This window comes from Dermacentor variabilis, chromosome 4 (assembly GCF_050947875.1).
Source record: "Dermacentor variabilis isolate Ectoservices chromosome 4, ASM5094787v1, whole genome shotgun sequence".
Lineage (NCBI taxonomy): Eukaryota > Metazoa > Arthropoda > Arachnida > Ixodida > Ixodidae > Dermacentor > Dermacentor variabilis.
Window position 1 is genome coordinate 134,051,390 of NC_134571.1, and position 26,356 is coordinate 134,077,745.

The window sequence follows — 26,356 nt, forward strand, 5'->3', positions numbered from 1 at the left end:
GGCGATCCACTAGAACTTGTTGGTCCTGCTGCACGTGTGCTCAAACAGAGAGGCAACAAAACGAAACAGTCTACGTCATCATGAGAACTAATGCTCTTCTGCTCGCTTTCTGCTTACTACTTATAATCGGTATGTCGTAGCTGCTCGACTGTGTATCTCGTTTCATAGTACGGTTATTGTTGGATCAATATGATTTTGGGGTGACAAGAAATGATAGGGCTTATGCCGATGTGTTCAAATGCCCAAGCAGTCTTGCTACTGAGCTGCACAATGTAGTGTCTTTTTTTTGCAAAAGATCTTTCTATTTGCATTAAAAAATGACACCGTTATAACAATATTACAGACGTATTTGCCACGTTATAGAAGACAATAAGAGTCATGTAGGCATGGTGCTTGAATCACAGGTACTGAGGAATTTGAAAAGCACCATAGCGCGAACACGATTACGTCGTGTGATTATGCTTAAAAGCACACGTGCTTCTACAGAATTAAGTCAGCTGCACTCATGCACAGGTAATTTTGTATCCCTGGGATAGCTGTTTTTACTACATTGCACAAATCGATGACTGAAATGATAAATGAACTGTCCGGGTTATTTTGCTATTCAACATAGAGTGAGAAAAAAACGGCACTTATTCGTAACCACACCGCAACCTAAATTGCAGCAGTCGGCCCAAAAAGGTTAAAATTAGGTTTGCCGTGTGCGTTCCCGGTTCCTTTCGGCTCTTTTCTATAAGGGTCAATTCCTCATTTTTATCACATTGTCGTCAGGCCACATATCCAAAACTTCATTCTCATGATGTAGTTAAGAACAAAAGTGGGCTTACCGTCGCCACTGCAGATTAAACTCATTCTACTACTGCACTGTGCAGTTAAGTTCCGGATGCTTTATGATGCGTGCTATCGCGGACTTAGAGGTTAGCTAGTAGTGTTTCTTTCAGCCCTGTAGGCTTTGGGATTGGCGTCTACTCTCAATAGATTTGGAAGGCCTCAGCAAGCAGTATTTTAGCCGGTGAAGAAAACGTGCCGTGCATCATCATCATCATCATCAGCAGCAGCAGCAGCAGCATGGTTACGCTCACTGCAGGATGAAGGCCTCTCCCATACTTCTCCAACTACCCCGGTCATGTACTACTTGTGGCCATGTTGTCTCCGCAAACTTCTTGATCTCATACGCCCACCTAACTTTCTGCCGCCCTCCGCTACGCTTCCTTTTCTATGGAATCCATTCCGTAACTCTTAATGACCATCACGTTATCTTCCCTCCTCATCACTTGTCCACCCCATGTCCATTTCTTTTTCTTGATTTCAACTAAGATATCATTAACTCGCGTTTGTTACCTCACCCAATCTGCTCTTTTCTTATCCCTTAACGTTACACCTACCATTCCTCTTTCCATAGCCCGTTGCGTCGTCCTCAATTTAAGTAGAACCCTTTTCCTAAGCCTCCAGGTTTCCGCCCCGTAGGTAAGTACTGGTAAGACACAGCTGTTATAAACTTTTCTCTTAAGGGATAATGGCAACCTGCTGTTCATGATCTGAGAATGCCTGCCAAACGCACCCCAGCCCATTCTTATTCTTCTGATTATTTCCGTCTCATGATCCGGATCCGCAGTCACTGCCTGAACTAAGTAGATATATTGCATTACCACTTCCAGTGCCTCACTACCTATCGTAAACTGCTGTTCTCTTCCGAGGCTGTTAAACATTACTTTAGTTTTCTGCAGATTAATTTTTAGACCCCCTCTTCGGCTTTGCCTCTCCAGGTAGGTGAGCATGCATTGCAATTGGTCCCCTGAGTTACTAAGCAAGGCAATATCATCAGCGAACCGCAAGTTACTAAGCTATTCTGAATTTACTCTTATCCCCAATTCTTCCCAATCCAGGTCTCTGAATACCTCTTGTAGACATGCTGTAAACACGAGGTACAGGGTGTAAACACCCTGTACCTCATGTAAACACGGATTTTGTTGCTTTCTTTATGAAGGACTATGGTGGCTGTGGAGCCACTATAGATATGTTTCAGTATTTTTACATAAGGCTCGTATGTATTCTTACATACGGCTCCATGACTGCTGGGGTTTCGACTGGATCAAACGCTTTCTCGTAATCAATGAAAGCTATATATAAAGGTTGGTTATATTCCGCACATTTTTCTATCACCTGATTGATAGTGTGAATATGGCCTATTGTTAAGTAGCCTTTACGGAATCCAGCCTGGTCTTTTGGTTGACGGAAGTCTAAGGTGTTCCTCATTCTATTTGCAATTACCTTAGCAAATACTCTATAGACAACGGACAGTAAGCTGATTGGTCTATAAATATTCAAGTCTTTGGCGTCCCCTTTCTTACGGATTAGGATTATGTCAGCGTTTTTCAAAGATTCCGGTACGCTCGAAGTCATGAGGCATTGCGTATACAGGGTGGCCAGTTTCTCTAGAACAAACTGCCCACCATCCTTCAACAAATCTGCTGTTACCTGATCCTCCTCAGCTGCCTTCCCCCTTTGCATAACTCCCATAGCTTTCTTTACTAATTCCGGCGTTACCTGTGGGATTTCGAATTCCTCTAGACTATTCTCTCTTTGATTATCGCCGTGGGTGCTACTGGTACTGTATAGATCTCTATAGAACTCCTCAGCCACTTGAACTATCTCATCCATATTAGTAATGATATTGCCTGCTTTGTCTCTTAACGCATACATCTGATTCTTGCCAATTACTAGTTTCTTCTTCACTGCTTTTAGGCTTCCTCCGTTCCTGAGAGCATGTTCAATTCTATCCATGTTATACTTTCTTATGTCAGCTGTCTTACGCTTGTTGATTATTCTAGCTTTAGGGTTAGAGGATTTCATACATTGGCGTTTCTTGATCAGATCTTTCGTCTCCTGCGATAGCTTACTGGTATCCTGTCTAACGGAGTTACCAGCGACTTCTATTGCACACTCCTTAATCATGCCCACAAGATTGTCGTTCATTGCTTCAACACTAAGGTCCGCTTCCTGAGTTAATGCGGAATACCTGTTCTGTAGCTTGATCTGGAATTCCTCTATTTTCCCTCTTACCGTTAACTCATTGATCGGCATTTTATGTACCAGTTTCTTCCGTTCCCTCCTCAGGTCTAGGCTAATTCGAGTTCTTACCATCCTATGGTCACTGCAGCGCACCTTGCTGAGCACGTCCACATCTTGTATGATGCCAGGGTTCGCGCAGAGTATGAAGTCTATTTCTTTTCTAGTCTCGCCGTTCGGGCTCCTCCACGTCCACTTTCGGCTGTCCTGCTTGCGGAAGAAGGTATTCATTATCCGCATATTATTCTGTTCCGCAAACTCTACTCATAACTCTCCCCTGCTATTCCTAGTGCCTATGCCATATTCCCCCACGGCCTTCTCTCCAGCCTGCTTCTTGCCTACCTTCGCATTGAAGTCGCTCATGAGTATAGTGCACTTTGTTTTGACTTTACCCATCGCCGATTCCACGTCTTCATAGAAGCTTTCGACTTCCTGGTCATCATGACTGCATGTAGGTGCGTAGACCTGTACAACTTTCATTTTGTACCTCTTATTAAATTTCACAACATGACCTGCCACCCTCTCGTTAATGGTATGGAATTACTGCATGTGACCATCTATATTCCTATTAATCAGGAAGCCGACACCTAGTTCTCGTCTCTCCGCTAAGCCCCGGTAGCACAGGACGTGCCCGCTTTTTAGCACTGTATATGCTTATTTTGGCCTCCTATCTTCACTGATCCCTATTATATCCCCTTTACTGCCCTCTAATTCCTCCAATAGCACTGCTAGACTCGCCTCACTAGATAGCGTTCTAGCGTTAAACGTTGCCAGGTTCATATTCCAACGGCGGCCTGTCCGGAGCCAGGGATTGTTAGCACCCTCTGCTGCGTCGCAGGTCTGACCGTACCGTGGATCGCAAAGAAGTAAATGCTTCTCGATTGCTGATGCAATAATATAAAATCATCTGTGTTTCGTGCTTCGAGGGAGTAGTGCAAACAAGCTCTATCAAAACGTCCTTGATTGCCGTTCTTTAGGTGCGGAAGAGGGGAGGAAATACACCGTAGCTAAAGTACTAAGGAAATTTTAGTGGTGGACGAATATTGAATTTTTTGAGTACGGGCCGAATACGAATAGTATGCATGGAATGCCAAAATGAATATCTAATAGTAAATCGCAAGCACACATATTTGTAGCAGGAGTGTTTGTTTTGTCATTAATAGGGCATCGGGCTCGTACTGTCTAGAAAAAATACGCAGCCTACTATGACGCACAATTAGATTCTGTTTAAGGACAAGATTACTAATTGTCGACAAAAGAAGTACTCCAATATCCTCGCAGAACCTTCAGAGCTTTGCTGCAAACGATCTTTGCTACAATGTATGAATATCCTACAACTAGATTTCGAATATAGTAAATAACTGGTTGCTAAGGAAACGACGAGAAGTTGTGAAAAATAAAACTGCTGAAGAACTTGCCTGGCGTAGCCACATGTAAAAGGACTCGTTCCGGGAAAAAAACTACCCGTTCTAAAATAAAACCAAAAATTGCTACTATGATCTGACTGCAATGAACACTAAATTATAAACTAAATGCAAAAATCACTTGTATTCAAGTTTGCTGTCATGCAAAGCGGGAAACACTCCTGCCACGAATCATTTTATTTCGCCATTGCTTAAAAACCTATTTCGTTGTTGAACTTGCTATAATCAGCGGTTACTTGTTAGCAGACGGAGCACAATAACAAAAGTTTAACATTCGAATATTTGCCTCCCCCAGTATATACATATATATATATATATATAAATATATATACATATATCGCAGTTTGCGAAGGCACGTATAATCACTATTCATCTCCTGGCAGAAGTCATACATGCACCTTGTCTTCACGCGCTTATTCAGTCGTCGCTTACTTGTCAAAACAAATTATTCGGATAACGTTCACTTCTCAATAAAAGAAAGAAATTGTCAATCACGCGTTATTACCACTCAAATGCGAGCATAACTAAAACAGATTCCTATAAAATCTTCTCAATTAAAGAAACTTCCACCGAGTCCAAAGATAGAAGACGTGACGAACGTGTTTCCACGACGTTCGCACTATCTTCTGAGTTAACCAGAAAGCTAGCAGATGTTTAGCCTAATCAAGAAATCAAAGGGTAGGTTCAGTCGATATAGAAAGAGAGTACCGCTGGAGTAAAAAATGGAAATATTGTCTTCATTGGAAAGTAGCGCGAAACGATTTTATGAACTTCAGGGATAATTTTTTCATACACCCATATACGTTTCCATTGAATACTCGTGCCACAGGTGGGCGCATAATTTTCGCGTTTCGATGAACTTCTTCTAACTTGCGAACTTCTGTAGAACTGATTCACCATTACAGAATGTATTTGCGTACGATTTTTGAACCACTTCAGTAAATCCTTTCTTCGTGCACATTTTATGGTCAAAGCTTCTCCTCATACACGTATTCATTGAGTGGCATATTGTGTCTGTCCTCTAAGTCTCCTATCGTTTCACGTCAATTGCAATGCTCTTTGTGCATGTTATGGGCAAATTGTGACGAATAGTTATGAACTCATATTCTGCCGATGCTTTGCGACTTGTGTGAGCGTACCTTGCTCTTTGGAAAATTGAAACGGCTTCTTTTTTACGATGAAGTTGTCGTTTGCGGGCCGTTTAATTACATTATATAGAAGGTAATCTCGTGGGACCGAGACGAATGAGATTTAGAATGATGAATATTTAGTTACTAGCAGAGATTTTGTATCAATGCAAATTTTGTATTTTCGATAACGTGTGGCTTCATGTTAATCCACAGTTAACATGCTGCTGCATTTTCATCGCTTTCTGCTTTGTGACGCTTCTTAAGAGATGTGTCACTGCCTTTTCTGCAAGATCCTCTAACTTCGTGTTATCTTTATGCAGCAATTTATTTTTTGACCATTTAAGCCAACGATGACCTATCATTGCAAGTTTCGTATATTCAGTGAACTGCACTTTTTAATTTTTATTTGGCACTTATTTAGCATCATAAAATGCTCATACTTTTTCATACATAGGTAATTTTTTGCAGTTATCAATAAAACGTTGCTGCAATTAGGAAAGCTTACCAATAATTTGTGATACACACGGCAGAAAGGCGTAAAACGATGGGCGCCTGGCTGCAAAACGCAGCGTTGTGTGCATCGTCACATATGTCTGCCTTCTTAGTTGCTCTCGTTCATACGTGTGCAGTACTCAGCGATGGAAAAGCCATACTCTGCACGGGCCTGATAGCGGCCGGCCCCCTTTGCGTTACTGGCGAGAGCGCTGGGCGATCGCCGAGGCGCCGAACGCATGTCATAATGCATCACAAACGTACTCGCTTTCATGCGTATACGAAAATAGATCAGCTCGGCGTTACCGACACCCACCACCGGCGCGAACAGTCCAAGGGAGCCACACGCTCCTATAGTATCGTGCTTCAATAACTGAGTACTGTACACGTTCCATTTGTAGTGCATAAATAAAGTCATTTCAAACTACACGCAGCCGGAGGTAATTTTTTTTTCTGATAACGAGGACAATGATCTTCAATGTCAACTAATCACCAAACGCCTATAGAAATTTATACGTGTTATTTAAATATAGAGTGATTGAGACCGTGTATTCGTTCCTGCTGTTAACAGCGCAAAATGTAGACTAGACACAAAACAAGAAGACGACACCGGGGTGTCGTCTTCTTGTCTCGTCTTTCGTCTACATTTTGCGCTGTTAACAGCAGGATGGAAAACCAACAAGCCCAAGCTGCTATTCTAGTGAAATACAGTGCATTCGTTGCAGCGTAAATAGTTAGGTACATTTTCTTTGCGCAATTCTGTATGGAACGAAGCCGTTAACCAGCCCATCTGTCGTGGTAGCATAGGCGAACCGCACGTGCTTCTCAAAGAGCTGTAATAGCTGGCATTCTTCATGTAACGCACCTTGCATCTCGGTCGCGCGAGCATACGCACCCTTCGCGCCGGCGCCTTTCTATGGGCAGTGAAATACCAACATCGAACCACCACCAACTGAACATGAAAACTTGCGAAAGATCCATACAAGTCTATTCGCTTTAGTGCATGCTTTCTCGAGCTACAGAACAAAATAGTTTTTGTGCTTGAAATGATGTGTAATTTCAAGGGACGGTCCATTTACCACGCGTTCCCTCTGACTTTATATTTGAGTTATATTTCTTTATAAACGTCCACGCGGAATAGGCTTTGCTAGCGTCTGCGCACCGTGTCGCGTGATAACATGGCAGGCCGCGGTTCAAGTGCGCCGTGCTGAACGAGATCTCAAATTGCAGTTCTTGTTTTTCCGAACCAGAAATATACCGGAACATCTATGGCTCTTGAGCATGTACCAAAACTCAACTGCTTTGTTTGTTGTTGTTGTTGCGCACCTTTGTTGACACCGTTTGTGCTAAATGCAAGAGAGAGCATTTAGATGACCAAAAACGTGGATGCAGTTGGCTCAATATAAGCCTTGACGCGCCGGTTTTCTTCATCATGAAAGGTATCTTATGGAGAGCTGTGATTGTTCTCTTTTTCCTTCATTCAGCTCACAGCGATTCCAAGGAATGCAGCAGGAAAGGGTTTAAATGTGTAGCTGAAACGCAGTGTCCGTCTCAACGGCAAAAAAATAAGCAGTCTTGCGAAAGAACCGGAAAGATTTGCTGTGACGTTCGTGAGTATCGTCTTCATGTTTGCCAGAATCAAATGAAACTTATTTTTGAGTTTTTATATGCAGTGAGCATTTGTATCCGATTTGCCATCACCACTGGAAAGCTGTGGCTATCGAGTAATAGCCAACTACACTGTAATAAAGCAGTCAAAAATGTGAAAATCCATTCCCAGCGGCTATTGCACACTGAGGTTACAGAATGCGAGCTATTTGTAATACCTTTCCGCTGAGAATGTAGAGTAATATAGGCACCGCATGTGCTGGCTGAGATTGTGCATGGTTTGTGTAGACCAGAATAACTTTATTAAAACAAGTACGGTGGTTGGGAGCACTGCTCGATGTTTTTAATCACGACATTTAGGTGTACGTTAACGTGAGAGGTCGTGCATGTCCGGAATTTGGATACGGCGTGATGTAATATCAGCGTTGTCAATTTTTTAACTAGAGGTTAAGAGGAAGCTTTAGCTCGGGCCCAACTCCGACGCGGCCTATTCAAATACATGTAAAAACGCAAAAACGTTTTTCTGAGGTAACCCCTGGACCGATTTTGATGAAATTTGTTGCATTTGAGAGGGCAAGTGAAATTCTAGTGACTGTTGGTCGCGGAATTTCTATTTAGGTCCTGAATTTTCTTAAAAAGATTTTCAAAAATTCGAAAGTTTGAAAAAAATAGAAGCACGAAGTTTACAAATTCATAACTCTGCATCAAGAGCAGATATCGTGGTTCTGTAAACGAGATCCATCAGATCATTGAAAGCGGACAAATTCGATACGTCATTTTACATCTTACGTGGATTTGTTACGTTGTTTACATTGGGTTCTGCAAAACCTATATTTCCATTTTACTATATTTTTTGACATTCATGTGTAACGCATCAATTTTGTCCGCTTTAGATGTACTATTAGGTGCAGTTCACGGAATTGTATTATCAATTTTTTTTGCTGAGTTACAGAGTTGTAAACTTGATAGTTTCGTTTTTTGAAAATTTTCGATTTTTGCCAATTTTTAATAAAAAATTGACGACCTAAATAAAAAATCTGAAACCAGCTGTCACTAGATTTTAAGTTTTTCTTTTAAATGCAACAAATTTCGTCAAATTTAGTGCAGTGGTTGCAGAGAAAAACGAATTCTGCTTTTACATGTATTTAGATAGGAGCACCCGAGCTAAAGCTTCCTCTTAAGCCAGGAAGCTACATGCTCGAATGATGCCAAGTAGAGCACGCATTCAACGGGTTACAGTGCACCGCATTACTTTAATAAAGTATAAGCACCACGTTAAAATAATGTGCGTCGTCAATGTTAACTTTTTGGTCTGCATTCAGATTATAGTGCGACGGTAATATTGCATGTGAGGCCCTGATGTGGTAGCTTCAATTAAGGTTAAAAATTATTAGGTACGCTAACAACCTAAACATAATTAAAGGAAAACGAGACATCCACCCAACTGTAGCAATTGGTACAAAGAAAACCCCTATGGGTTCCTCGAAACAAAAGCCCCGCAGTTGAAGAAAACTTCGTCTTGGTCCGGGACTCGCTTCGTCTTGGTTCGTCTTGGTTCGGGGGCAGCCGCTCTACCATCTGAGCTAACGCGGCTAACCAGCTGGCAGGGCGAAGTCGAATTTGTCAATAACTCGAAACAAAGGCAAGGGTTTGACGCCGAGAGATTTACTTGTCTCCACCTTGTTGGATTCCGCATAACTATTACGTCTATCGAAATGTAATTGTAATTAGGTGTAAGAAGACTAAACGGGACTGATCAGCCTTAGCAGTCAACAAGAGTTCGTAATTTTGTAGTCACCCTTTGAAACACTGGATGACTATACTTGGGTGATTGTAGCCTAAACAAAATATCTAGACGAGGCATTTTTCGTTGCAGCCTCCTTATCTCAATGTATCGATAAAGTTCCGCTAGTCCAGCAGCATCAGCTGTCGTTTAACGTCTAGTTTACCTTCGACATCTAGCATTTCAGTCGAAAGAATATTGTGCTTGCCGACGCAATCTCACGTTCCCAAAGAAATTCTTAGCATGTGACTCCTAGCCGAGGCTTACACATACAGCGATGAGCTTCAACGACTCCCCGAGGGCAACTCTTCGTTCAAGCTACAAGGACATCCTGCCCCTTAGTCAAAGACCAGCATCTACTGCGATTATTCCCAAGACAACCCACGCGTCACGTGCCCTCATCGCATCGTCTTAACCTCTCTAATCACTTGCGCAACCTCAGCCTTCCTGGCATCCACGCCTCCACGCACCTCGTAGCTGACCGCTACGTTTGCCTTCCATGCAGCGTGAAGGTCAAGCGTGAACGCGCAGTCGTATTCGATGATAACGTCCCGAAATTACCCGGCGCGTCAGTGCGCCAATAGGAGCATTCGCCTAGCCTTCAGAGCGCTCCCTACATGTCCAGGCAGATATAATTGGTACCTTTCCACCTGCTGCGTCTTATTGCGGCTGCTTCATTAGACGGTCTGAATTGTGACTCTAGAAAAGGATCGGCGCCGAGGTCGCCGCGTCGACTTTTTTCGCCGGTAGGGTGCCCTGTGTCGGCAAACCTTGTCGCCTCACAACCGGTCAAGCACGGCAGTAGGAATCCTGACTCTTCGGGATCCTCATGATATCCACCGGTTCTTTAGCGACTGCAGACACCAGTTGCCACCCTTGCGTCAACGGGATGATCGAACGCTTGCACAAGTTAGTTCAAAGCAGCAATCATGTGCCACCCCAACTCAACCTGCCTTGCGGCTTTCTAAGTCGGCGCCCAGGGTATCCGCACCATTATCAAGCCAAACGTTTGAGCGACGCCTGCAGACCTCGTCTACCAGAAGCCCCTTCGCCTTCCCGGGGAATTGTGGTGGTGCTTTCGACGACACGCCGCACGCCGCCTCAGTGACAGCGCACGAATAGGAAACCATCACCGCTTCCACCTTGCTTCTGTGCGATCAGCTGTCGGAAATGCAACTGAGTTTTCGCTAATGCACTGTGCTCCAATCATGCCGGATTGAACCATGTGGATTGAAGACATGTGCAGCAGTTGGCTGCAAAAATAGTGGCTGACATATTAATGAATCTCCGTAGCCATGTTCGCGTACCGTTGTCGCAACTGTCCGTACGTGTTACCGGCGCTACGAGATCTACGATTTTCTTCAGGGATGCAGAATTTTGCTCATCCGCCAGCGATGCGTCGCTAACCTTCAAAGAAAGTGACTCTGCCCCCGGAGCATGCGCGAAAGTGAGCGCCACTCGTTAAACAATGATGACAAAGGGATTAGCACCGCTTCCTGCGATAGTACAATTCGCCACATTATCTATACAGATCTACGCCCCAACTTGTTGCCCACTTCTCTACTCTTGTGTCCTGCCTGCACGCCTCTCTTCTATTTTGCCTAATGAATCCTTGCCAACTAGCTCAGCTTTCTGTCGTTCTAAAATACGCCAACTGGCACGGAATCTTACGCCCACTTAATCGCCAAGGTGCCAATAGTGTGAAAAGGCACAAACTTGAATATATGAGCACCATATAGGCACAATAAACGACGGACTCCACCGATAACGCATGAATGGTCAAAACTTAATGTTTTGTCACGGTCCACGAGAGTATGCGAGTCACCAGCGATAATACATCTTTGCTACAAGGTATTGCAATCTACAAAATGGCTACGTTTTAAGCTTCACTCGCAGCAAGAACAAATATATTGCAACTGATAAAACCTGCGAGCGAATAGGCACAAAATAATCAAGTAGTCAAAATAATCAGAATCAAAATTTATTACCAGAAGTTGGGTCACATTACAAGTACTTAGTATGCAGAAGGAGGTCCCATAGTCAAAGACTGTATCGGGACCTCCTGTACAAGAACAGTTACTGTAGTTAACATCTAAAAGCAACAACTAAAAGCAACAACAGCATATAATAAGGAAGAATACAAGAAACAAGAAAAGAACGGTTACAGAACAAAATGCAGGATTGATTAGAAAAAATAACAAGGTTTAGCATATCTCATGGTAGCAGCAATATTTTACGGGAACAAAATACCAGCAGTTTATTTACAACAGCAAAAGAAAAAGAAAAAAAAGAGAAAAAAAGGAAACAATGAACGACTACAGCAATCCTTGTCGTTAATCTGTCAATAAAAAATGCATTTTTAGTTTTCTTTTAAAATGTGATAAAGATCTTGCGTTTTTCTTTGTGAATGGGAGGGTGTTCCATATTGATATGCAAGTGAATTCTACAGTCTCTTTACCATAGTTAGTGCGAATTCTTGGTAAAAGAAAATTTTTATTCAACGCCAGTCTGGTGGTACTACGAATCATCAGGTAAGGAAACGAAAATGGGATCGATGGTAACTCATTCACAAATCTGTAGAAAACAATGCCTAGGTTGTATTTAGTGAGTCCAGATATGGTAAGGATGTTATTCTCGTGTAGTAGGGAAGTGGCATTAGAAAAGCGGGGGCTGTAAGTAATTCTTCTTATGGCTCGGTTCTGAACTGTCTGGTGAGATGCAGTATGAGTATTATAGGTGTTACCCCAACATATTATGCCACAAGTAATGTGAGAGTGGACAGGAGTGGTAAAGTGAGAGTAATGTGGCACGTGTGAAGTAAGGGCGTGTTTTATGAAGATGAGTATAGCATAAGCTATTTTCTTGTTTTATGTGAGCAATATGATTGTGACATTTCAAATTACAATCAAGTAGAATACCAAGGAAAGAGGAACATGAACTTGGAGGAAGGCGGTGAGAACCGAAAGTGACTTATTAACGAGAGATGAGATATCTTTATAAAATGTGAATATAGTGGTGTCATCTGCGTACAGAATGCATTTTGTGGAAAAAAAGACAGTTAGGTAAATCATTATTATAAACCAAAAACAGAAGTGGCCCCAGGATAGATCCCTGGGGCGCACCAACGTTAGTAATTCGCTGTCGAGAATAAGCGTTGGAAATGGAAACAACTGGAACTCTGTTATATAAGTAGCTTTTTAGTAGTGAGAGAGCAGGTCTACTAATGCCAATTGCTTCGACAAATGGATATTATGATTTATGCTATCAAATGCTTCGATAAAAAGTGAGGCGGCGAGAAATCCTTCATCGATTAATTTTTTAAGCTGATCAGTAAGATGATCAAGTGCCATCTCTGTGGAATATCCGTGGCGCAAACCAAACTGGCATGAAGAGAGAATATTAAATTTAGAAAGGTATTTCGTTAGCCGTATTTAAATTAATTTCTCAATAACTTTCCCAAAGAATGATAAAATGCAAATAGGTCTAAATATTCAATAATGAGCTATCGCCTTTTTTAAAACTGGGATGATTTTGCCACGCTTAAGTTCAGAAGGAAATAAACCAGTCTTCAAACATAAATGAACAATAAATGAAAGTATATCTGAAATTAAGTGCACAATTTAATATTAGCAGGGTGGACCTCATCAATTCCAGCGCTTGTCACTTTTAGATTTCTTATAACTGCAGTTATATCTTCTGGCGTTGTAGGAAATAAAAAGAATGAATGAGGTAGACGGTCCATGCTGATGGTCTGGGTAGGGGAAGGTAAATTGTTAGGAAAGAAAAAACTACTAAAAGCCTCAGCCATATCTGCAGGGGAATTGAGCTCAACTCCATCATTTAAAACTCTGGATACTTGGTTTAGTCGTGTGTTTCTGTTTAAGAAAGAGTTGACAATCTCCCATTTTTTTTACTGTTATTAGCCGCCTGTAAAATTTTTTTCTCCAAATACAATCGTTTAGCTGATTTTAGTTTACAGGTAAGAGTATTGCAGAAGTTTTTATATCGGGCACGTAAGTTCATGTTAAACGGTTGCCTTTTGGTTTTCCTATATAAGTTATACCGTTTACGCAATGCTGTTAATAACTGCTGCGGGATCCATGGATTGTGAGAAAATGCTACAGTTCTTTTACATTTCTGTTTGGAGGTGAACTGCCATAAGTATGATATACTACGTGAAAACAAAAACGTGGAAATGCTTTCTGTGGGTCGTTTTGTGATTTAATTTCAGACGAATTTGTATTAGCAACAGCAGTTATAAAGCCGACTTTGCCCAGAACGTCTTTAGTATGTGAAGGTGGGCAAGGTCGTACGTTGGAGTTGAAGCGTAAGAGCAGGGGATAATGATCAGTGATGTCGATGTGCAAACCTACGGCCTCTGGTGATTGAAGGAGGTTAGAAAGAGCATGATCACTAAATGTACCTGTGCCGTTAGAACCTTCACGTGTGGGCACGTCAATTAAACAATCATATCCGTAGCTATGGAACAAACTAGTATAGTAAGTACATATGAACGATGTTTCATCCAGTAAATTAATATTGATATCATCCATTATAACATTCTTATTTTCTAGTGATATAGTGTGTAAGATATGATCAATATTGGTACATAAATCGTTAACTGATGCTGAAGGAAAACGGTAAATGCAGCGAAATATGAAATCCGTGCTGTCCGCAGCAAGAAAGCAGTTACTGAATTCAATCCAAACGGATTCGCAATTAGTAATTGTTAAGGATAGGTCATGTCTTCTTCGATAAGCAATATTACGAGAAACAAATATGGCCGCGCCACCGTGGCAGCTCGTTAATCTATTGCAGTATTCCGGTCTATAGTTAGGGAAGCAATACAAATTTTTGGCGTCGTCAGATAACAAAGTTTCCGTAAAGGCAATTAGCGAAAACGAAATAGTTAGCGATGTGAAGAAATTATCGATTGAGTCGAAGTGCTTACGAAGACTCCTCGCGTTAAAATGAATGATGGAATGAAATCCCCTTATAAAGGAATTCACTTGATGGGGTTGCAGTAGGGAAGCCATAATTGTTATGTCAATAGGTTAAACAATGAGCTCCACTCTATTTTGGTTAGGTCAGATTCGTCTCGAATGCGGAGAACTTTGCTGTTAGTGGTTTTTCTAGCCTTGATTTGGCAGTTGTCCATCCAAAGGAACATCCAGTTCCTTTCCTTCTTCAAAGTTAGGACTTTCGAAAAGAGAGCCTTGTTGGATGGGGTTAGATGCTCATGCATTTACAAAGACGGGAACATTAAACGAGCCAGAAAATTGAATGTCACTAAGACAGAGTTTGGCTTTACGCTCTTTGCTCACAAAATCAGCTTTCTTAGTTCTGGAGCAGAACCGAGCAATGATATTTTTCTTGTCGTTAGCTCTGGTGGGTACACGATGAACAATGTCGAGATCGCTAGGCGATACGGGACAGCCAATTTTGTCGCCTACGGTTATCGCGATACAGTCCTCTCCTTGGGAGCAGGGAATTCTCTTGATGTCGACATTGCCAAGCCGATAGTACTGTTCAAGCTTCTCCATCTTGCGAGTCAAAGGCTGGTTTTGAGATTTCAATTGTTTGTTCTCAGCAATTAGGGTTGTGTTTTGGCTACGTAGTTCTTCTACAAGTCCGTTCAAGTGCTCGGTACTTGTATTCAAGGAATCAACTTCTTTTTTTAGCTCGACAACTTCAATCCCAGACTCCTTCATTCTTAGCAAGATCTTACCAAAGACTAGTTCATGCGTGCTTCTAGCCATGTTATTAATCTTAACTTCCAGCTCCTCAATTTTCTTTGGTAGTTCTGCATTCGTTGGCATGTTATGGGTATTAAACAGAGACTCGGATAGAAAAGAAAAACAGAAAAAAAACAGTTGATGGCAGCAGCAGCAGCAGTGGCAGGGAAAAAAAGGAAAACAAGGAAAACACAGGAATACCTGCGCAAACAGAGGAATCAGGCTTCAGATGTGGGTCATGCAATGCCGCTGCTGCCAGTCAAGAGCAGGCATCGATGTCGGCTTGTTTATAGGGCGCGCAGCGATAGCAGCGATCTCCAGCGGTGATTTTGCCGATGCCAGCAGCAGACCACGAAGTAGCTACGCAGTCGCAGATTCACGCAGTGTGGATGATTCAGCGCCGTCCAAGGAAGCAAGGCGGTGGGACGGCACCACGAAGATGGTCACCGAAGAAACAGCGGCCGACAAGGACAGCTGCGCAAACAGAGGAATCAGGCTTCAGATGTGGGTCATGCAATGCCGCTGCTGCCAGTGAAGAGCAGGCGTCGATGTCGGCTTGTTTATAGGGCGTGCAGCGATAGCAGCGCTCTCCAGCGGTGATTTTGCCGATGCCAGCAGCAGACCACGAAGTGGCTACGCAGTCGCAGATTCACGCAGTGTGGATGATTCAGCGCCGTCCAGGGAAGCAAGGCGGTGGGATGGCACCACGAAGATGGTCACCGAAGAAACAGCGGCCGACAAGGACAGCTGCGCAAACAGAGGAATCAGGCTTCAGATGTGCGTCATGCAATGCCGCAGCTGCCAGCCAGAGTGACCGCACTAAGGAAATTTACTTAGTCAGAAACGTAACAAGCCGCTGCTTCAAAATATTTCTCAAATAAAGAACGAAAACCAAAGCACCGTAACCCTGATTCAATTTCTGTGTGCAAAGCTTGGATATCTAGGAATACATATTTAGCCTTGCTTTTAAAGCAAGCACCATATAAGCGGCTGGCGCCGTTTCGGCGTATCTTATACAGCCTCCAAAGCGCTATTGCACGTTCTCTGAAGCTGTGGCCGAAGCTTTATGTCTTTCACCCTGTCATCGTCTACGATATTTCCTGAAACAGAAGTTTGCTAAACCGCACTGGGCGTCATACACACCCATTGTAAACACGGAGGCAATGTAGGTAGTTGAGGCACGTAATGGACTCGTCACCATGTGATGAAACATGGCAGCGCCCACGGGATAGCCGCGAAAAGCGTCAATACCACCAGTTATGGCCGGGCGGCACAGTTCGGGTGCGGGTGCTGAATTTGAAGACAATCTTGTTTTAGCATCCTTGTGTTTGCACAAATCGTGAAACTCTTACCTCATTCCTGCTATTTATATACAACTGGCTGTAGGTGGGATACGAACCCACGTCTTCGCATCCGGTAACACTGATGCCTTCAGCGAGCATGTGTGGGTTTTTTTACCTGTTGCCTTCACCCAAACAGATCACGTACACGTGACGCCTGCTGGCAAAGTAACCCTCCCAGTGTTAATTCTAGTAGTAAAACATCAATACTTCAGCACGTCGATGTTAAAACGCCGCCGTAGCAGCTGAATTCGTAAGGACATCACACGCGTATAGCGAAGGCGTGGGTTCGTATCCCCCACGGGGCTAGTTCTTTTTAGTGGCGCGAGCATCGAGTGACACTCTTTTTTCTCGTACAGCACTTCCGGTTCACCTCCTGAGACAACTGGGGACGAAGCTCAAAGTAAATCAGAAAAAAATACACAAGAAAGAGCACTGTAGAAAATTCACAGATTTTGTTATAGATATCATGCCAGAACATAAGCTTAGGTAAAAATTGAGTGACTCAAGGCCTTAAGGGTTCTGCTCAAATTTCTAAGTGCTTGTTAATTGTGCCACCAACGCTGTCTGGTGCTGTAGTACGCCACATCGCATTATTGTGGGAATTATTCTCACCTTATTTTTCTTTATTCACTTTTATCCCCTTTACCCGTTTCCACAGCACAGGGTCGCCAGCCGGCACTTACACTGGCTAAACTCCCTGTCTTCCCTCTCCTTTGTAACTCTCTCTGCATTACTGAAAGGTCTGGAATAATCATAATTAATCAGAAATCACTGATTACTACTAATCACTGAAGCACAGAATCGTAGACTTTAGAGACCCTCCACGGGAGCACGACTTTGGCTAAATTCCTGGAAACCCCCAAGTACAAAGCTGAAGTAATGACGTCACTAATGGCTTTTGTGTCACACACAAGAGCGTGGCATCATATTCACGAGCCAATTAATGGGAAACAGTTGCCTGGCACAGACTGAACATCTGTGTAGCACAGCGGATGTGGCGTCACTCAATGCTCTCTCTCTTCTCTCCCGGCAAGCACCTGCTCGCTCGCTCACTCACTCGCAACAGCGGCACGCGTGCGCTCGCTGCATGTTCTGACGTCAGCGCCGGATAGAATGTGCAAGGTGCGCTTCGTCAGCCACTGGTTAGGGGGATGCGACCCGCCAGGTGGTGTGCGCGGCGCTTCCTCTTCGCCATCCCTCGCACCTAGCCCGCATATCGTGCCAGGGTAAGGTCGTTCGTTCGCTTAACCAAAACGACACGAACACCGAGGTGCGAGTGCCACTAAGAGACATTTATGTCAAGGATTAGGGCCGCCGACAATTTTTCCTCCACTTTCATCATCATCATCATCATCATCAGCCTGGTTACGCCCACTCCAGGGCAAAGGCCTCTCCCATACTTCTCCAGCAACCCCGGTCATGTACTAGTTGTGGCCATGTCGTCCCTGCAAACTTCTTGATCTCATCCGCCCACCTAACTTTCTGCCGCCCCCTGCTGCACTTCCCTTCCCTTGGAACCTAGTCCGTAACCCTTAATGACCATCGGTTATCTTCCCCCCTCATTACATGTCCTGCCCATGCCCATTTCCTTTTCTTGATTTCAAATAAGATGTCATTAACTCGCGTTTGTTCCCTAACCCAATCTGCTCTTTTCTTATCCCTTAACGTTACACCTATCATTCTTGTTTCCATAGCTCGTTGCGCCGTCCTCAATTTGAATAGAACCCTTTTCGTAAGCCTCCAGGTTTCTGCCCCGTAGGTGAGTACTGGTAAGACACAGCTATTATACACTTTTCTCTTGAGGGATAACGGCAACCTACTGTTTCCACTTTCCATCCACTTTCGTTTCCAGTTATTTCTATATTTTTAATTCAAATATTCAGTAGAAGTAATTTCGCCTATGCTGTCCTTGGTGTCTTCGTCGGCTTCTTATATGTCAGTCCGGTCAAGAGACAATTCCGCAGAGACAATTCTAGAGCATGTTCAAGCCATTCTTCTAAGTTTAAGCTGAATGCATAGGCATACCAGTGAGACTTGTCATACCCATCTCTCCGCCCTTATCTATAGTTATAAAAGCAATCGTTTGCGTGACCAACTCGGGTATTACCAAACAGCACCCTCTCACCTATGGCCGCAGCTGTACTAAACCAAATGAAATGCATCTGTGACATAGTAAGTTGTCAGCTGAATATTAAACCTCCTAAAATAATAAAAAAATGGAGGACGCTTAAGCTTTGCCTTCAAGAGTGGAACACGATAGCGTTATCGCGCACCGTTCGCACCGCCCACTTAAAACTATCTACGCGAGCCAAACATCGTGATCGGCACGGACAGCCGGGCCACGACACGCAATAAAGGCGGACGCGATCATGGGGCGAGTGGTGCGCCACGTGGCGGGCACCGCCGTACATTGCTAGGAGGGGGTTCTGCGTGTGCGTAGAGCGCAGCAGAAATGTAGTGGAAACGTACTTCGCTACTCGTGTAACTGCGACTTCTGTAATTCACATGCTCATAATCACCGATGTACAGCTCAGTATAACTTTCTACGGCACGTTTCTAAGGCAACACCGCATTCACTAGAGGCGCTTTTGTACCGCTTTGAACTATCGAACTCGCGGCTTAGTGGTAGCATCTCCTTCTCCCACTCCGGAGACCCTGGTTCGATTTCCACCCAGCCCATCTTGCAAGCTGTCTTTTTATTTATGAATTGCCTTCCGGGATTTTTCGCTCACGGCCAATGACACCGACGTCACCGGCTTTTCTGTGACACGAGCTCCTTAACGCTGTCGCGTTAGAATACTTCCACTGCTTTAGTGGCCCATGCTATGCAATGTACGGGAGATACCATTTACATTGTGGTTTCCATTTGAATACACGTAGGAAGCATTTCAATCTGACAGACTACATCTTTTAAAGGAAACATTGAGCCTATATTTAAACGAACGTAAGCTCCCCATAATTCATTGTGATGGAATAAATGATTCCTTCCATTTAGCCAAACGTCTTCAGATTTACTAGCCGGGGCTTCTAAATGCATTGCTGCAAGAGGAATGTTAGTGGCATGCCATACACCCATGGTGCCACGTGGCTAAAGGTATTCAGCTCCGTAACCCCTAATAGTTTGGCCGAGCATGGGCTTCCGTCCAGCAAGCGCCGGTCTTGTAGGCAGAATGCAACCTTAAGGACTTAATTATCTCGAGCTTCTCCTAAAATTGTCGCACGTGAATCCTAAACTGGGAGTTCAGAGCTTGGCAGTAGTTGGACGCTTTATTGTAAACGCTTGTGGAGGCGCAACCTGTTTTCCACGTTAACATATGCGCGGTAGATATTACAAAACAAGCAAATAATGTGAACGGAGGCTCAGACAGAAAGCATCGACTCGATGCAGCCGCAGTGCAATTGATCATTCAGGGGAAATGTTCAACCGTTTTATCTCTTAGACAGAAAGAGAGCGGTTTCCATCAGAGAGCAAACGGGTATAGCCGATATTCTAATTTTATTAGGAGAAAAAACTGGAGCTGGCCAGGTCATGTAATGCGCCGGTTACATAACCGTTGGACCACTAGGGTTACATAACGGGTACTAAGAGAAGGGAAATGCAGTCGAGGACGGCAGAAAACGAGGTGGAGCGATGAAATTAGGAAATTCGCAGGTTCTAGTGAATCGGTTGGCGCAGGACAGGGGTTACTGGAGATCGCAGAGAGAGGCCTTCGTCCTGCAGTGGACATAAAACAGGCTGATGATGATAATGACCTAGTACTTGCCTGGCTCGAACTAATTGGAAGCTTATTTTTGGACAATGGTGAAAATAATTTCCACTTTTTTAAGATGTAGGATCGTGTAAATGCGATGTCTCATCCTTCACTAAATGCGCGTAGTCATATTTGGTCTCGTTGTGGAGCCCCAGACGTCAACTAGGTCACCTGGAAGAACTCCTACGCCACTATTTTAGTCCAGATGTTGTTTTGCAAAGACTAAATGATGTCGACAAGAGAGTGATCCCAGCAGATTCTTCATGGTGCTCCCGCCGTAAGCCTGTGCCAAAAAATCGTGCATGCAGTTCGGAGGAATCCGTAGTGCCCACGATGTCTTACCGGTTCTGTACTACGATAATTTTTACGATCATATTGGAAAGCCATTTTGGGACTAGTTGGATGCAGAAGATGACGTGAACTACCTTGGTGGTTGTTGCCCACGAAGGAACTCTGCCCCAATGGCATGAGGATTACGCACAAGGCCGGCAGCCGCACCTTCTCCACGGACAAGGACAAGGAAACAGCTGAGACATTTCTTCGACGAACATGCCAAAGCTGTCATTTGGCCTCCACTTTCGTCAGCGAAAATTCGTGGTTCACGTACCATATGCGCGCTCAATCTTCAATGGAAAGTAGATATTCTGGTTTTTCTTGGTGTCGTCCTAGTCATTGAAGCGGGTGACTAGTTCGAAGCCGTCCAACTAATCTTCAACGTCCTCGGATACGTCGCATGGAAAGATCGTGGCGCTCCTGACGTGTGAGCAATTCCAGGGTCAGGAGCAGTTTGGGTGTCCTGTGTCTGACATGTGGCACTGGGGCCGTATTCTCTAGCGGTTCGTTTTGGAACCGGTTCGGTCTGGCTGTTACGTCTGGATTACGTCACTCGGAGAAAGAGTGCAACGGGGCGGCGGGGGGGGAACCCATCAACGAGCGGCGGTGTGCCGGAAGATCACGTCATCATTTTCGTTTGTACTTGGGGGACGGTATAGCAATTGAAGGATGTGGCTGGTTTGATAAAAAACATTGGTTCGTATAGAAAACTTGCAAATATGATTTTCAGTAATAAATGTGAGCTTGTAGCGCAGACGGCTACTGCGAGTTGTAATTTTATTTGTGTTGTTTTCTTATTTAGTCGCTAGGTGGCGTGCCATACGTTATGCAAACAACTTGCCTCGCTTTGTTTACGTTTTGGACTTGTTCGCGCGACGAAACCGAAACGATGTCGTCGCACAAGGACAGGCGTCTGGGTCCTCATGTTTCACGGAGGCAGCGCGAAATACTCGTTTCATTTGTCGAGGAGCAACCCTACCTAGCAAAGGCGTCGTGTGTGTTGAGCCAGCAGCTGACGGCGCCTTTCTGTTGCGTGGTGGATGGGAATCTAGCCCATCCTTTTTCTTTGCCCACAACCGTAATGACCTTGGCGACGGCTGTAATAATCCGGCTGACCGAAGGCTGCGACAGTGGAATCGCTTCTACATTCCCGACGCACCGTTGAAAGCTCCCGGTGGCAAAAAAACCGCAACGCGCACAGCACTTTCATGGTAGTGTCGACACCACGAAATCTTTGAGGCCCGAGATGTTCTTCCAGCTCATCGCAAAGACGTCGCACTATGTCTTTGGAGAGCCTAAAATGCTTTCGAAACACTTCCTCGGCCATGCCGAACGCGTCGCGTCGTTGCCTCTCGTCGCATCGTTGTCCTTCGGCGCTCGCCAGCAGCACAACCATAGGAGCCGCCATTGCCGTCTCTGTCTCGTCTCGTCTAGGTGCCGGCTTGCCAGCTGCGAGACTAGCCGGCAGCCACAGTTGCCCTAGCAACCCTCGACATCATGCTCGCCACCGGGCGCGACCCTCGAGCTAACCACTCCTCCACGGTTCCTCTCGTAGCAGGGAACTGGTTCCTTTCCAGATGATTGACAACCTGCGTGACGTCAACAAAATTTGTCGTCCCGCCCACCAGGGATGACGACAACGTAGCGCCGACCAATGACCACTGCTAGACCTAACCGGTTCCAAAGCGAACCGCTACAGAATACGGCCCCTGGTGAACATTCTTCTCGATGGACTTGCCAGCCGGTTGAACTCAGGTGGCAGTCCTTGCAGGTGACGGCTTCCTCGGGCGACTTGGGGTTGGAAAGGTAGTGGCCTCTACAGCTTCTGGAGCAGATTGCCTAGGATGTCGGGCTACCCAGCATCTCCACCAGTTAGTCGCGAGAGGAAAGGCAAGAGACGTACCCTGGAAGTGAACGACACTTTTTCTGAAGTGGTAACAACCAGCAACGTCGTTCACATCGTCTTCTACATCCAACAAGTCCGGAAATGGGCGCCCTATCTCATGATCGTAGTTATGGAATGGACATGTAAAACACGCGCGGCAATATTAAAAGGATATAATGAGCCGCCACTTTGTGGTACCTTCTATTCGGTGTAGCGAAATGATAGGGTACTGTTGTCGTTAACAGAAACAGATTCGAGGAAGCCCCGATGGGAAGTCGGAACATAGGCTGCTACTATACACGCGGCATTGTTTTGAGGTCAGAGGTTTCTGCGCAGTTGACCGGCTGAATTCGGTAGGCATTCTTGTTATTCAGGCCACTTTAAGGCTTGTAATTTGGACAACTTCCAGTTAAATGTTTAAAAACTATGTCAGTAGATCAACTTTGTCATTAAAACGCGGGCAGCTACTTTAAGCCGCATAATAAGAAGATCAACAAGCTATAATCGTCGACATAATGAGCGTAAAGCGTGACAAGCTGCGTTTTAAACACGCCCGATAATACTGTCTGCTGTAGGGATAAATTAATTTCATCTGAAATATTCCCTACCTCTTGCAAAACTGTTCAAACGAGCAGGCAGGCCCTCACCCCCCAAAAGCATACAACTGATGTTGTTACCAGAATGCGTTGTTGGGCAAGTTGGTTCATTGTATTTGGAAAGATTGGATGCGCTTTGTAGACGATCACAAGGAAGAAGACAGGACAGGCGCAATGATGTGATTAGGTATATTGTCTTGTACGCATATAATCTACTCCCCAAACAGTTTTCAGTCAAGTGGATGTGGCCATGTGGTGCCAGGCTTGCGACCTGCCATTGTAACCCACAGGTGTGGTGTTAGAATGGCATGTGGCCGGGATCAAACCCGAGGTAACGGGGTTTGATCCCGGCCAATGCGGTAGCATTTCTACTAGGCAAAATGCGATAAAAAACGGGCAGAACACATCTACTCATGATTGTTGTTGGTGATGCGGTTAGCATTGCAGCAAGGTGGCGACAGAGGGTACTGCCACCACGGAAACCCGTGTGTGAGACGGGTGTGCAACCGGGCTTCTCTTTCGCGCTCCCGCCTGGACCCACTTCTTCATCTAGCAAACAAGTAAGCCCGTGGAGCATTGCTGAATAAATATTCAGACATGGTAGTCTTCAAATATACTACGCAACTTCGATCCCTCCCAGCAGCCGAAACATTTTACTGGACTTTTTTGTCATTAAAGAGCGCCACATATCTAGTGGCAAATATCCAGTGACCCAAGACAGCGATAAAGGGTTCGGCTGATGAGTGGCACATAGCGCGTGGCACATACTGGGGCACATACCCAGTGACAAAAGTTGGTGTCAAAGAGTTTCGTTCGTGCGTCAAACTGCTACAATAAGGAGATGGTAAATATCCAGTGGCACGTAGCCAATGTCCCAAACTGTCGTGAAGAAGGTTCATGGAAAAGATTGAGAAACAAGGAGAGGCAGGTAGGTTAGCCAGACGGACAACTGGTTTGCCAACCTGGCCAGGACAGTGGGCATGATTGATTAAATGAAGTTGAAGATAGAAAAACAACAAGGTGCCTAGTTGGGCTACTTGGTAAAAGTTCATGTTCCACAGATCCTGCAGCGCCACGGAACGTGCACAAATAAGCATTGCCCTGTCTGCATTTCTGTAATATTTTTCTGTGTTGCGGTGCGCCTGAAAACCTGTTTAACATGAAGAAATACTTCGCTCGCGTCACACGTATTAGGCCTAGGGTGCCTACAAGCAGAGTGGCACATACCCAATCACCCAAGTGGTTCCTAAACTTTGTGCCGTACGCGGTTTCCTTGGAACATTAGCGGCGATGCTCTACCCATTAGGTTGTAGGCGTAAATGTGACCCAAGTTGACTGGAAAGGGGTTACGCGCGGACAATTGATAAACGTACTGAAAACTGCCTGGTATTCAGAAATACATGCAATCGTATTAAAACGCTAGTGTATTGTAGGCGCGCAATAAAGGTATTCCAGGATGTAAAATAATCTAGAGTATCCCAATTAGACGCGCCTCATTATGAGATTGTGCTTTTCGCGAGCAGCACACCTGATTTTATTTGATTTTAACTTTTACCAGACAAGTTATTTATATGTTCTAATGTATGCAGAAAATATGTCCGCTTTACTTCCTGGTCCAATCAGTTATTGCATGGCTAATCTGGCGCGAGCGCTTATAATGCACAAGGAGTTTTCGGTTTGCATTACTTCTATACATTTCATCCTCTAGCGTTCACTACTTAACCACTGTGGAACAAAACACATCGCTGCACTTGTTTTACCTCGACTATGCTAAAACATTGGCATTAGCCTCTGTTCATGTCACGTGCTGAATTTATTACAGCTGAAATGTTGCTCATATGACGTGCTAAACAGTTATACGCTGAAGCTGAACGAATTGTTAAACTGAACTAATGGTTTGACTGGGTGATAAAAGATGCCGGTCCCCCCGTTTGTCTCTAACTTACATTCTTCAATCTGAAAAATGGGGAATCTTGTTTTGAGAATATCTAGATATACTATCTTCACAACGCCAAATGGCCACTCTTTTAAGCTTCTTGCTTCTTTCCTAGCGAGGTCTCATTTTTAAACTTATGATAACAACATCCTCTGTTTAATAATAAAAGGTAACTGTGGAGCGCTCGGAGGCAGCACTGTCTACTTCCCTTTTCTGGAAGCTCTCCTAACGACAGTACTCCCTCTAAATTTCATGCAGTTGTAAAATATCTTTGTTTTAAGAATTACCCATTGCTCGTTTGCCAACGTGTGTGTCCTAAGTAACTTTTGATTATCACTTACTGTTATGTATTAGTAATTACTTTATTATTTACCAACATCTGTTGACTTAAGTAACCTGTTAGTTTTGGACTGACTAATCTCATGTTTTGTTTTCTCCTTCTCTAGGGAAGAAATACACCTGTTCTCTCTTTCGCGGAATATGCAAACCTAACTATACAAACTGCCAATCATTGAAGAAGGCAAGCAAGTCCTGCGGTAAAAACAAGAAATGTTGCATGAACCTGCTGTAGGAAAACTATTCTGCAGCGTGCCATGCCTCCAAGTACTTGAAAACATTCGCGGCGGACCATAAATTCATATCACCTATTTCCTTCCAGCTGATTATTTTTTCCGTAATAAAGGCATGTTCGGCACAAAATTATAAGCACAGACAGCCTGTGTTTCTTACTTACCGTTTTCTGATCAGGTTTGATTTGATTTATCTTTACTAACCCAGTTGAAAAATTCACCAGACCGGTTTGGTGTGTTCTGGTGTTTTCTAGTGTAAGTACCAGCATATTCTCGCATTACCTGGTGGGCACACCAGAGCCGCCTGGTGTGTTCTGGTGTGCACACCAGGATGGCTTGGTGTTCTCTGGTGCGCACACCAGAGTGGTTTGGTTGGCTCTGGTGTGCACACCTGATTGACTTGGTGTATTGTGGTATGCACATCAAAGTGGTCTGGCGTCATCTTTTGTGCACACCATGGTTGTCTGGTGTGTACCGCACAGCATAGTCTAGAGTACCATCGTGTGCACATCACTGTAGGGCATTGCTGTCTGGCGTACATGATAGTATGTTGTGATGTAAACTTAGCTTTTGCACACCTGACTCGGCTTATACAGTTCTTTTTTCTTGTTCTGGTATGCTTAAAGCTTTCTAAATGCTAAGTTTGCTGCTTTCAAATTAGCACAGCCATCACATTAAAACTTATTTCCTTTATTTGAACG

The 26,356-nt window shown here is 44.3% G+C and overlaps 1 long non-coding RNA gene across 1 annotated transcript; it reads left to right on the forward strand.

The window, feature by feature from the left end:
- LOC142577954 (uncharacterized) lies at window positions 1–25,796 on the forward strand. The gene is made up of 3 exons (XR_012827111.1): window positions 1–129; window positions 7,600–7,725; window positions 25,533–25,796. It is a non-coding gene; the product is annotated as an uncharacterized LOC142577954 (long non-coding RNA).
- Window positions 25,797–26,356: the final 560 nt, after the last annotated feature.